This window comes from Lithobates pipiens, unplaced genomic scaffold (assembly GCF_037356315.1).
Source record: "Lithobates pipiens isolate NorthernLeopardFrog02 unplaced genomic scaffold, aLitPip1_a1.2 Scaffold_8, whole genome shotgun sequence".
Taxonomy (NCBI): Eukaryota; Metazoa; Chordata; class Amphibia; order Anura; family Ranidae; genus Lithobates; species Lithobates pipiens.
In genome coordinates, this window is record NW_027507903.1 from 472365930 (window position 1) to 472380255 (window position 14326).

The window sequence follows — 14326 nt, forward strand, 5'->3', positions numbered from 1 at the left end:
CAGTAACGTTTACCACATGTGATAACGCAGTCACGTGACTCTTTTGCATAAATTATTGCAGGCGGTAAATTAAGTCCAATTCATAAAAAAAAAATAACGATTATGTGGTATTTACCGCAAAATGAAAAATGAAAGTAGAACTATAGACAGCTATAGGACTCGCTCGCCCCCCTCCCTTTCTGGCCTGCCAGGTTGTGTGCTTGGATATGGGTCTGGTATGAATTTTGGGGAGGTTCCCACTCCATTTTTTTTTTTTACATTTTACTATTGCCGGCAATGGTATTGTATTGCTGGCAATTTAAATGTAATTTCATGCATTATTTTTTTCTTTAGAAATGTCATTTTTGCTGCATCATGTTCTATACATGCAACAGATGGTATGCATGGGGGGGGGGGGGGGGGGGACTGTTTCCGTCGGAATATCCGACCGACAAAGTTTTAGAGCTGGATATAAAATTTTCCGACAACATGATCCGATCGTTTGTAGAGAATTACGATCGGACAAAGTACCACACATGCCCAGATCAAATTCCTAGACCAAAGCTATTGGCTACTAGCCTTAACGTAGTCCAGTCGTAACGAAATTACGTCATCACGTTACGAACGATCGGATTTTCTGACAACTTTGTCCGACCGTGTGTATGCAACACCAGTTTCGGACAAAGTCCGACAGATTTTGTTGTCGGAATTTCCGACCGTGTGTACAAGGGCTAAGACCCCTTTCATACTGAGGGCATTTTGCAGACCCTATAGCGTTAAAAATAGCACCTGCAATCCGCCCTCAAACAGCTGCTCCACACTGGAGCAGTGCGCTGGTAGGGCTTCAGGAAAAGTCCTGCCAGCAGCTTCTTTGGAGCGCTCCTCCACCGCTGCTCCCCATTGAAATCAATGGGGCAACACGGCTATACCGCCGTGCGGTGCATTGCGGGCGGTTTTAACCCTTTCTCAGCCACTAGCGGGGGGGGTAAAAGCGCCCCGCTAGTGGCTGAAATGTGTCGCAAATCCAATGGTAAAATGCTACTAAAAATAGCGGCGTTTTACTGCCGACGCTTTGGGCGGCTCGCTGTAAAAGGGAAAGGGGGTCTTAGTGAATTGACCCCTATGTGATCACAGTACTGCCCCTGACAATGCCTTATCTCTGCTTTTCTCTCCTGAAGGACGGCACCATCTTTGTTTATCTATCATCCAGGATCACCATCATCTTCCTGAACTGAGATACTGGCTCAGAGAAAACATAATCATATAAATCCTGGTGCCTGATCAGCCCCCCGCTGCAGCCTCTAACTTTCTGACTTGCTACAAAGGTGTAATGTGGCAGTCTGATCACTGAGGGGGGAGGAGACTGGGGAAATGCTTCCTCCTGCCTGCAGCAGACTGATTACATCATCTCAGCCTAGGCAAAGCAAGTGGACTGTGCTTTTTGTTGGTAAAAGGTGGAGCTTTTCTCCAGAATGATCCTGCCTCTGTTCACACTATGAACCACATGTGAATCGCACAGGAAATGGCACTGCACTGCTGTTCAATTCACATGCAATTCAGTGTGGTGTGATTTGAGCTCATTCCTTTTGAATAGGCTCAATTCACACTGCATCGCACCAAAGTCACGTATGCAGCAATGTTTGAACCACACTGCAACCTCATTGCCTGGTACTTTTGTACCATCGGATCTGGTGCGGACAAACACACTGTGTTTGTGGTGCTGTTAAGATTGCACTACTGCAGATCGCAAGGGCAGTGCGTTTGAATGCAGTTTGAGAAACGCACACGGATCATTAATGAAAACCCAGGCTTACTCTACATAGAGTCAGGAATTTATTAATAGACTGGAAAAATGTTTTTCCTGAGAGGAGGAAGGTGATTTAAGGCAGCAGCCCAGAGTCACCTGGCCTGAGGGAAGGGGGTCATAGTACCCAGAAAATACCCAATTATGGTACCTGCTGCTATCTGACCTTATTCTGTATGTATGGACTTTGCACAGTGCCACTTCTCTTGTCCTGTATGCTGGGTATAATTCTCAGTATCTGTCCTTATTCTGTATGTATGGACTCTGCACATTGCCACTTCTCTTGTTCTGTATGCCGGGTGTCATTCTCAGTATCTGTTCTTATTCTGTATGTATGGACACTGCACAGTACCACTTCTCATGTTCTGTATGCTGGGTGTAATTCTCAATATCTGTCCTTATTCTGTATGTATGAACTCTGCAAAGTACCACTTCTCTTGTCCTGTATGCTGGGTGTAATTCTCAGTATCTGTTCCTATTCTGTATGTATGGACTCTGCACAGTACTACTTCTCTTGTCCTGTATGCTGGGTGTCATTCTCAGTATCTGTTCCTATTCTGTATGTATTTCTCAATTGAAATCAATAGAGACTAATTTCTAGAGGTTTTGTCACCTCATTTGATTATCAAAGCTGCATCCAGTGTGATTGTACTGGAAGGGTTACATTGTTGTTTTGTATTGTTATTGTGCAGATCAGGGTTACATTGCATCGGTTCTGATTCTGGATATGCAACTATATCCAATGTCCTTGTTCTGGAGGCCATCATTATTGTGGATTGTATAGTATCAGGATGGAGAAGAGGTGTATTGCTGTGTTATTTTGTATCAGTCATATTGCTAGATGTCGCTGAAGATGGTTGTGTGTTAGCAGTGGGTGGGTCAAGGTTACATTTTGTGTCCCAGCATAAATAATTGTAGTGACAATCTAAGCAATTGTCCCCATTATTAGTGCAGTATTACATTGTATGTGCATCAGCAGTGGGGGAACAATAGCCATAGCAGCCCACACAAGTTGTATGGGGCCTGGGGTAGGAGCGAATCCTCAAGTTCAGGGGCGTCAGACTCAATGTCATTGTGGGCCGCATCAGCATTATGAGCGACCTCATAGGGCCAGTTGTATCTAAGAATAGATGTTCAGAACATCCTCCCCCTTACATTAGATGTCACGATCCCCCCCACCATCAGAAGACAAGAGTCCCCCACCCTCCTTCATATCACATGTGCTGCTTCCAGGAAGAAGCTGGGGGTGGAGCTGGGGAGCAGAAATTGCAGGGTCCGGAGGAGGATCAGAGGAGGGCTGGAGTCAGTTGTCAGAGTCTGCTGAATGCTGAGACCAGAGGAGGTGGAGACTAGAGGGTGCTGTACCTGCACAGAGAGGCACCGGATCTGGAGGAGGAGTTCTCTCCTCTCTGCTGCTGAATGCTGTGACCAGAGGAGGTGGAGACAAGAAGGTGCTGTAGCTGCACAAAGAGGCACAGGATCTGGAGGAGGAGTTCTGTCCTCCTCTCTGCTTCAGAATGTTGAGACCAGAGGAGGTGGAGACAAGGGGGTGCTGTGGCTGCACAAAGAGGCACAGGATCTGGAGGAGGAGTTCTGTCCTCCTCTCTGCTGCTGAATGTTGAGACCAGAGGAGGTGGAGACAAAGGGGTGCTGTGGCTGCACTAAGAGGCACAGGATCTGGAGGAGGAGTTTGGTCCTCCTCTCTGCTGCTGAATGCTGAGACCAGAGGAGGTGGAGACAAGGGGGTGTTGTGGCTGCACAAAGAGGCACAGGATCTGGAGGAGGAGTTTTGTCCTCCTATCTGCTGCTGAATGCTGAGACCAGAGGAGGTGGAGACAAGAGGGTGCTGTAGCTGCACAAAGAGGCACAGGATCTGGAGGAGGAGTTTTGGCCTCCTCTCTGCTGCTGAATGCTGAGGCCAGAGGAGGTGGAGACAAGGGGGTGCGGTGGCTGCATAAAGAGGCACAGGACCTGGAGCAGGAGTTCTGTCCTTCTCTCTGCTGCTGACTGCTGAGACAAAATGGGGGCAGAGATGAGGGGGATGTTGCAGCTGCAGGAGAGGTGTGAGGACCACATGAAATGGCCTGGCAGGCCAGATTAAGCTAGTCATAGATTCACCTATTTAGTTAAAACGTTTGCTCATCTGTCTTAAACTTAGCACACACATCACAATGATGCTGATTGTACAATCTCCCCTTTGTCTGTGAAAATATGAGGTATCAGCAGTGTGTGTGGGATGTATCAGAGCTGTCCGAGGATACTGAAATCCCGAGTACTGCTGGGAGAAGGACGGCTGGAATCAGCTGGATAAATTTGATAAATGTACAATTGATGCAGCAGATGTCTGCAGTGATGACAGGTATAGTTGTTTGTATTCTGATTCCAGTTGTGATAGTGACTTAGCCCTTCTGGAGACCTCTATTCCTGGCCTAAATATAACAGACAATCAGACAGCGGAACTCACCAAACACTTGGCATCCAGGACTATCCATACTGCATGCTGAAGTGCTGAGGCACTATATGGTGCATTTTTAGTATGCGACTTGGCTTCTGTCTACATTCAACCTAATATGTATGAATGTGAGTCGGGGATCTTAGATTGTAAGCTCCTTGAGGGCAGGGACTGATGTAACTCTACAATATACGCTCCTTGGCCACTTTATTAGGTACACCTGTTCAATTGCTTGCTAATCAGCCAATCACATGGCAGCAACTCAATGCATTTAGGCATCCAGACATGGTGAAGACGACTTGCTGAAGTTCAAACCGAGCATTAGAATGTGGAAGAAAAAAAAGATTTAAGTGACTTTGAATGTGGCATGGTTGAATGGTCCGTAAAAGGGAAAATATCCAGCGAGTGGTAGTTGTGTGGAGGAAAATGCCTTGTTGGAGAGGTCAGAGGAGAATGGGCAGACTGGTTTGAGATAATAGAAAGGCAACAGTAACTCAAATAACCAATTATTACAACCAAGGTATGCAGAATACCATCTCTGAATGCACAACACATCAATCCTTGAAGCAGATGGGCTACGGCAGCAGAAGACCACACCGGGTGCCACTCCTGTCAGCTAAGAACAGGAAACGGAGGCTACAATTCACACAGGATCACCAGATTTGGACAATAGAAGATTGGAAAAACATTGCCTGGTCTGAGGAGTCTCAATTTCAGTTGTGACATTCAGATGGTCGGGTCAGAATTTGGAGTAAACAACATGAAAGCATGGATCCATCCTGCCTTGTATCAATGGTTCAGGCTGTTAATGGTGGTGTAATGGTGTGGGGGATATTTTCTTGGAACACTTTGGGCCCCTTACTACCAATTGAGCATTTTTTAAACCCCACGACCTACCTGAGTATTGTTACTGACCATGTCCATCCCTTTATGACTACAGTGTACCATCTTCTGATGGCTCCTTCCAGCAGGATAATGCACCATGTCACAAAGCTCAAATCATCTCACCGCTGGTTTCTTGACCAGGACAATGAGGTCACTGTACTCCAATGGCCTCCACAGTCACCAGATCTCATCCAACAGAGCACCTTTGGGATGTGGTGGAACGGGAGATTCCCATCATGAATGTGCAGCCAACAAATCTGCAGCAACTGAGTTATGTTATCATGTCACTATGGACCAAAATCTCTGAGGACTCTTTCCCACACCTTGTTGAATCTATCATGAAGAATGAAGGCAGTTCTGAAGGCAAAAGAGGGCCCATCCCAGTACTAGTAAGGCATACCTAATAAAGTGGGTGGCGGTGAGTGTAAATGTAAAGCACTGCGTAAACTGACAGCGCTATATAAGAAACTGTAATAGATAAATAAATAAAAAGGAATGAGCCTCAGTGTGCAGCTTGCAGGAACAATCCAGGAACTCACAATGAGGTGGGAAGGAAGTTCCATCATATAAGAGGGAGGATGCACAGAAAACTGAGCGTCAGTAAAAAAACGACCACAGGGTGGCAGCCTAATCATAAAGGAATGAAGCGGCATTAAACCAAAAAACAAAAATGTAATATATTACAGCTTATCAATCTATAGATAGGATGGCTGCATTTGTTTTCTTTTTTTTTAGGCTTTTTTTACCTGTGTTGTCACCTAGTGATCTGGCCAGTAAGTTATCTCCCGTCACCTCCAGCTGTTGCAGAACTACAAGTCCCATGAGGCATAGCAAGACTCTGACAGCCACAAGCATTACACCCCGAGGCAGATGCATGATGGGACTTGTATTTTTGCAATAGCTGGAGGTCCACTAATTGCATATCCCTGCTCTAAATGAAGGAGCACAATGGCACCTATGGACAGGAGGGTAATGTTAGATGTTCTAGCAGATTTGGATACACTAACAAACTGAAGCCATGCTCCAGCTCACACAGTCCAGTTACAGTTTTTTTTTTCTCTTTGGGGATAAAGATTTTACATGAATAAATAAAAGCTGATCATTGTAAGCAAGAATAAATGTTTGCTTAATACCGCTGTAAATGTTTTGATTAATACCGCTGTAAGTTAATGAAAAGGCATAGGAGGCAGCACAGTGGTGTATTTCAGCAGTAGCCCCATGGGTCAGGCTGTGTTCATCTGCCCTTTTCCTCCAGAAGGTTGGCTCCATCTTTGTGTTGCCATCATCCAGGGTCACCATCTGCTTCCTGCACTGAGATATCAGCTCAAACATGACACACTCACATAAATCCCGGAACCTGTGCAGTTCTTGGATGTCTTCACAAATGTCTGACACAGATCAGCCTCTGTTGTAGCCTCTCACCTTATGACTTCTTGCAAAGTTACAATGTTGCACTCTGATCACTGGGAGGAGGAGACCAAGGAAATGCTTCCTCCTACCTGCACTAGATGGATGATATCATCTCAGCTTAGGCCTCATGCACACGAGACGCAGATGAAACCTCTGTTAAAAAAAAGCTGAAACGCGCGTTTAGAAATGCGCGTTTTGCCGCGTTTGCATGCCGCGTTTAGACGCGTTTGCGTTTAAACGCGTTTATAAAGATAACATCATGTAGACCCTCCCCAAGCTCTCAAAGCATTTTTTTTAACTATTTCTGCTATTTTGATCAGAGTGAGCAGCAGCAGCATAGAGAGCAGTTGTACACTTGCATTTGCCGTGTCACTTGCCACGGCACCTGCCACAAGTTGTGGATTGTCCACTTGCCACGTCACTTGCCACAAGTTGGGGATTGTCCACTTGCCACATCACCTGCCACGTCACCTGCCACAAATTGTGGATTGTCCACTTGCCACGTCACTTGCCACATCACCTGCCACGTCACTTGCCACGAGATGTGGATTGTCCACTTTCCACGTCATCTGCCATGCCACCTGCCACAAGCTGTGGATTGTCCACTTGCCACGTCACCAGCCACATCACCTGCCACAAGTTGTGGATTGTCCACTTGCCACGTGACTTGCCACATCACCTGCCACGTCACTTGCCACATCACCTGCCACAAGTTGTGGATTGTCCACTTGCCACACCACTTTCCACGTCACCTGCCACGTCACTTGCCACATCACCTGCCACGTCACCTGCCACAAGTTGTGGATTGTCCACTTGCCACGTCACTTGCCACATCACCTGCCACGTCACTTGCCACAAGATGTGGATTGTCCACTTTCCACGTCACCTGCCATGCCATCTGCCACAAGTTGTGGATTGTCCACTTACCACGTCACCAGCCACATCACCTGCCACAAGTTGTGGATTGTCCACTTGCCACACCACTTTCCACGTCACCTGCCACAAGATGTGGATTGTCCACTTGCCACGTCACCAGCCACATCACCTGCCACAAGTTGTGGATTGTCCACTTGCCACGTCCCTTGCCACGTCCCCTGCCACAAGTGGATTGTCCACTTGCCACATCACTTGCCACATCACCTGCCACAAGTTGTGGATTGTCCACTCGCCACGTCACTTGCCACATCCCCTGCCACAAGTGGATTGTCCACTTGCCACATCACTTGCCCCATCACCTGCCACAAGTTGTGGATTGTCCACTTGCCACGTCACCTGACACAAGTTGTGGATTGTCCACTTGCCACGTCACTTGCCACGTCCCCTGCCACAAGTGGATTGTCCACTTGCCACGTCACTTGCCACGTCACCTGCCACAAGTTATGGATTGTCCACTTGCCACGTCACATGCCAGTCACCTGCCACAAGTTGTTGATTTTCCACTTGCCACGTCACCTGCCAAGTCACTTGCCGCGTCACCTGCCAGGTCACTTGCCACGTCACCTGCCACAAGTTGTGGATTGTCCACTTTCCACGTCACTTGCCACTTCACCTGCCACGTCACTTGCCACAAGTTGTGGATTGTCCACTTGCCACATCACTTGCCACCTGCCATGTCACTTGCCACAAGTTGTGGATTGTCCACTTGCCACGTCACTTGCCACAAGTTGTGGATTGTCCACTTGCAATTGCAATTGTTTAAAATATTTTTCTAATGGTTTTTCATCATTTGCAATCATTTTTGAGATTTTTAATGTAAAAAAAAAGGTCACCTTTAAAAACGCATATAAACGCAAACGCGGCTAAACGCGGGTGCCACGTTTAGCCGCGTTTTGCGTCTGAAACGCAGAAATTTTTGTTTCTGAACGCATTTTTTTGCTTCTGGAAAAACGAGATTAAACGCAACTGCATATAAACGGAAAAAAACGAGACTGTGTGCATGGACACATAGGATAACATTGAATGAGTTCAGGTGCAGTTGAAAAAACTGTCCAACTGCATCTGAACGCGCGTTTAACTGCGTCTCGTGTGCATGAGGCCTTAAATGGGTTGTAAAGGTTCATTTTTTATTTTCTAAATAGGTTCCTTTAAGCTAGTGCATTGTTGGTTCACTTAAGCCCCATACACACTATCAGTTTTTCTGCTGAGTTTTTCCTTCAGATTTACCAAAACCATATAATATGAGGTCAAACCTTAGGAGTTTCAATTTGTATGCAATCAGGCAGGCCCTTGCGCTACATGGTTTTGGTAAACCTGAAGGAAAAAACTGATAGTGTGTATGGGGCTTTACCTTTTCCTTCGGTTTCCCTTCTAAATGTTTTTTTTCTTTGTTTTCTTCTGTCTCAATTTCTCACTTCCTGTTCCTCCTCAGTAAGCTGTTCTGGCTCGGATGATGGTGTGAAGTTTACTGAGGAGTAACAGGAAGTGAGAAATTCAGACAAAGAAAAAAAACATTTAGAAGGGAAATCGAAGGAAAAGGTAAGTGAACCAACAATGCACTAGTTTAAAGGAACCTATTTAGAAAATAAAAAATGAAGCTTTACAACCCCTTTAAGAAAAAAAAAAATACTTTGATGTAAAAATTCACATATTAAAGTGATTGTAAAGGCTTTTTTTTTGTTTGTTTGTTTTGTTTTTTAAATAACAAACATGTTATACTTACCTACTCTGTGCAGTTGGTTTTGCACAGAGCAGCCCCAATCCTCCTCCTCTCTCCTAGCCTCTCCCTACCTTGAGTGCCTCTCAGCCAGCAGCTTCCTACACGGGTCACCCAAGCCGGGTCAGATCTCCATGTATCCATTCAGACACGGAGCCCAGACCTGGCCCTGCCCCTTCTCTCCCCTGATTGGCTGACTGGGCTTGCCAGTGATTAGCTGTGCAGCAGGGGCGTGTCAGGACAAGTCTGATCATTGGAGGAGAGCACACTGAGTTCCCAGCATAGCTAGAGAACTGACCACGATGTGTTCTCCTGCTTAGTGTGGTCAGTTATTAATAGGAAATCAGAGGGACTGGCAGCAACACCAGGCATTTCACATAAAGGAGGCAATACAACGAGAATAGGATACATTCTCTTACACGTAGATGGTACAGCAAGCACATATAAGGAATATGAAGTGTTGGGGTAACAAACGCTTTAGCTTGGGGGGGACATGTTGGAGGCATGGCCTGGCCAGAGCCCAGGCTGAGACACACTTCTCCATTAGTGGATTTGCAGTGATGTGCAGCTTTGATCCTTTAATGTACAGTTTATAATTAGAATAGATAGAGAGTTTTGGAGCTGTATGAGGCAGGCCTGCTCTCTTGCAGTGCTCCACAGTGACTGTACTTTACTGTTTCTCTCCCTCTATATCAGCTTATGCATTCACTGAGGTTGATAGGAAGCGATGGATTGTGTGGGTGGCAGACATTCAGCATAGGTACCAGTTGCACTGTCTGGCATACAGAACGTTGGTCATATGAGAGTTTTCCATGGAGGACCATGTACTGTACAGGGTTGTCTCAGGTAGGGTGTCCCCCATGTTCAGGTGGGAGATAGTCACCTCTCCTTGGAGATTTACTGTCTGCCCTGCACTTCCCTCTCTCCAGAGATTCATAAATGAGTCTATAAAATCTAAATTGTGATAAACATGTCATCATCTGAGCAGAAAAGAGGAAGCAGGTGAGGGGCACAAATCACGTCAGGCAGTCCAGATCTGTGCGCAGTGTTTGATGTCCCGTCACCTTCTGAACACCGTGTTCCCACAATTGTCACTTATATCAGGGAGGGGTGATGGAAGGACTCCGTTGTTCAGCTCTGCAGTCCCAGGACCTGGTAACAGGGTGAGGTGACGACTTATCTGGTTCTGTATTATATGGCGCAGCGTTACCAGCAAGGATGGTTTGTCTGTTTATTTCTAAGCTGATCCCTGCTGGAAGAAAAAATTAAAAACCAAGAGGAATGTGCTTGTCAGGTACTTATTTCCGTCTACTTGTCCCTTCCCAGCCCCATGTCCCATAGTCCTGTCTGTTCCTTGCCTGTGTGCTATACTTGTTCTCTCTGTGTCCTGTCCATTCTTTGTCCTAGTCCTATCCATGTTCAGTCTTGTCTATACCCTATGTATGGTTTGTCCATATCTTATCCATGTCCTCTCTATGGTCTTTTCCATGTCCTGTCTGTCCTATCTGTGGTTTGTCCAAGTCTTATCCATATGCACTCTGTGTCCCGGTCCCCACCCAGAGCACACGCTATGCCCACTATGAAGGGCTCTCACCATCTCTGCACTGAGTTCCCAGGTCTCTACACCTGCTGTGACCATTATGAGTGGTTCCCACCACCCCTGTGCTGAGATCCCAGCTTTGCACATCTGCTGTGCCCAATATGAGGGGATCCCCCATCTTTGTGCTGACTTCCCAGCTTTGCACATCTGCTGTGCCTAATATGATAGGCTCCCCCCATCCCTGTGCGGAATTCCTGGGTTTCCACGCCTGCTGTGCCCATTATGAGGTGCTCCCCTCATCCGTGTGCTGAGTTCCTGGGTCTCCACACCTGCTGTGCCCATTACCAGGAGCTCCCCCCATACTTACAGTGAGTTCCTGGGTTTCCGCACCTGTTGTGCCCATTACCATGAGCTCCCCCCATCCTGCTATGCCCAATATGAGGGGCTCCGCCGATCCTTGTGCTGAGTTTCCACACATGCTGTGCACATTATGAGGGTCTTCCCTCATCCTTGTGCTGAGTTACTGTGTCTCCACATCTGCTGTGCCCATTACCAGGCGCTCCCTCCAGCCTTGTGCTGAGTTCCTGGGTTTCCAAACCTGCTGTGCCCATTATGAGGGGCTCTCCTCATCCTTGTGCTGAGTTCCTGGGTCTCCACACCTGTTGTGCCGATTACCAAGAGCTCCCCCCATCCTTGTGCTGAAATCCTGAGTTTCCACACCTACTGTGCCCAATATGGGGGGCTTCCCCCATTCTTGTGCTGAGTTCCTGGGTTTCCACACCTACTGTTCCCATTATGAGGGACTCCAAACACCCTTGTGCTGAGTTTCTGGGTCTCCAAACCTGCAGTGCCCATTATGAAGGGCTTCCACCATCCTTTTGCTGATTTCCTGCATTTCCACACCTGCTGTGCCCATTATCCTTCACCATCCTTGTGCTGAGTTCCTGGGTTTCCATGCCTGCTGTGCCCAATATGGGGGGGCTCCCACCATCACTGCGTTAAGTTTTCAGCTCTCCACACCAGCTGTGCCCAATATGAGGGCTTCCACCATCTATGTTCTGAGTTCCCAGGTCTTCATGCCTGCTGTGCCCTTGCGTGTGTGTGTTACAATTTATAGAATTTTAAAATTAAAGGGTGAAAGGCAGTTTCTTTTTTAATGTGAAAGATTTCTGCAGTAGTGATAACGTTTTACTTATTTTTTTTCTTTTTTTTTTTACCACTTGGAATTGTAAAACAATTCCAAGTGGTAAAATGGCTGGGACTCTTTAGAAAAGCTATATAGGCTAAAATCCATGAACAATTATTAGCCTCCATTGCTAAAAAGTATATTGACTTTGTTTGCCCTGGGACAAACATTTTAGCCCCTTATTTTAGCAGCACTAGAATTACATCCATCTGGAGTTGTGCTGAGAATTATGACAACCAAACCTTTGTTTATCTGTGGGGCTTTTTAGAGCTAAAATTCTTGGGTCGGTATGTACTAAAGTCCTTATTATGACATCATCAGGGTAACTTCCTATTTCTGGAGCTTTGGAATGTTGTTCTCTTTATCCTAACTGTTCATGACCAGAGCTTATTGAACTCTAGAAGCCCAGATCAGATTTAGCAGTATCGGTATGCATTAGGTACTGTGACTAATTTGCCATCAAAATACTTTTGATATTGTTTTTTTTTTTTTTTTATGGACGTGTAAGGCTTTTACTTATTTTTTTAATAAACATCCTGCTTGTTTTTTTATTATATTAAACTGATTGTAATATTTTTATTTATGTATTTTTTTACAATTTCAGCTATTTTTTTTTTTTTTACACACTGTGTTGCACTGTGACAGTTGTAGCCCTCCTGACTTTAGCTGTCACTGTGCTGCCTTTGTAAGGCTCGTTGACAACTGCATTGTAAACAAACATTATGATTGGCTTTGATACTGATCACATGAAACAGAACCCGAACTGATTGGTTCAAATTTTGGACAAAGTGCTCACTCCTCAAACAGAAGGTTGCAAAAGAGAGGGGACATTTGGGACTTTAAATGAAGCACGCAGTTATACGGTAATAAAAAGAAATCAACGTTTATTGGTACATATACACATGTTGAGTCATATCAAAATACAGTGAATAAATAATATTGCTCATTAGTGACACATGGTACAAATATATACATACATAACGCTGCACCACTGTGGTGTGGGTGGTGTCGGTTGGTAATCTAGACCTCTCAAAGTGATATAAAAAGTCCACAATAAATCATGATTGTAAAAGTAAGTATGGTCAGATGGTAGTAATAGCGTAGCATTGTAAAAAAAGGGGCTCTACGCGTTTCGTGGGTTCTTTCCACTCTTCAGGAGCCAATGTAGGGTATGTATACTTGTATCTGCAAAAAAGTGCATTCATATATATATATATATATATATATATATATATATTAATCTGGTAATTTGAGGGGGGGGGGGGGCTAGTTACTCACAAGTCAGCTCTAAGTTTCAAATCAGGTGCTGAGAGCTGAAGACATAATGGGGGACTCATCACACAGAAGGTTTGAATAGTCCTATTGTATAGCAGGTCATAGACAACAGGTGACCTACTGGTACTGGGGTTCTGGCTCCATTACTATTCTCTTATGAACCTGCAAAGATGGAATTATAAGGTCTCCAAGGATGAATTTCTATTTAATGGTGCCAGTTCTGTCATACTTATGCAGGCTTCACTACCGTGTCAATCACTGGCAAGCATCTAGCCAATCAAAGTCAAAGCTTCCAACTGACAGGACTGTTCCAGAATAGCGATTTACAGGGGTGGAGTTCCTCCTAAGCTGTATATGAGAAAAGCTTAGCAGGATATCAGATTCCCTGCACTATTAATTGTTTCATGTCCATGCTGCTCGGCCTGAGAGCTTCTCCTGGGCGATTCCCGCTTTGAGATGTTATCACAGGTGAGAATTATATCCGCCATGAACAGGGGAAAGGCCCCAAAGGAAAAACACAACTTTCCGACTTCAGAGTCTGCTCCATCCACATGGCAAATCGCAGAAAATGTTCAACTTCAGACAGCAGAATTGGAGGGAGGACGGCACCACCTGCTGGAGGTACAGGGATGGTGAAAGCTGTAGACCTGTCCCAGCGATGTTGGACAACTGGCATTCCTTAAATCTCAGAATTTGTGTAAAGTGTTCATTCAATCCTTTAAGAAATAGCTTATCATTTATGTGTGGATACTATTCATCAGCCTCTTCCACCTCTTAGCCACTCCGTTAGGGAAATCAGTACAGAAAACAACCAGGTCAATTTGGCAGATATGTCTTTGTTTTGGAGAGTGCAACAAGAGAAGTGAGACCTCATTGTGGGGGCAGTGTGTGATTGTCGTGTCTAGGATCAGGTCTGGATGAGCCATTTACCGTACCAAAAGGCGCTGGCCTCCCGCAATGTAATGTTTCCTGTTTAGACTGGATCGGACTGGCCATCTGCCTTTGATTCCAGATGCACCCAGACAGAAAGCCAACTGGCACTTACCCCCTTTGATTGCAACCCAGCTTCTTCAGAGCTGCAGAAATTTGACAGCAAATGGGATCTGATAAAAGCAGAGGTCTCAGGTGTACGTCTTGTTTGG

The 14326-nt window shown here is 45.7% G+C and overlaps 1 protein-coding gene across 5 annotated transcripts in view; it reads left to right on the plus strand.

Moving 5' to 3' along the window:
- PDE3A (phosphodiesterase 3A) overlaps nt 1-14326 on the plus strand; it is a 307110-nt gene that overhangs the window by 226402 nt on the left and 66382 nt on the right. The window contains exon 1 of one of the 5 annotated variants that reach the window (XM_077468668.1): nt 10351-10477. The exons of the other annotated variants lie outside the window; for them this stretch is intronic. The gene's annotated coding sequence lies outside the window, so the exon portion shown is untranslated. Of the gene's footprint in view, nt 1-10350; nt 10478-14326 lie in introns of those variants that run through there. 5 annotated transcript variants of the gene reach the window in all.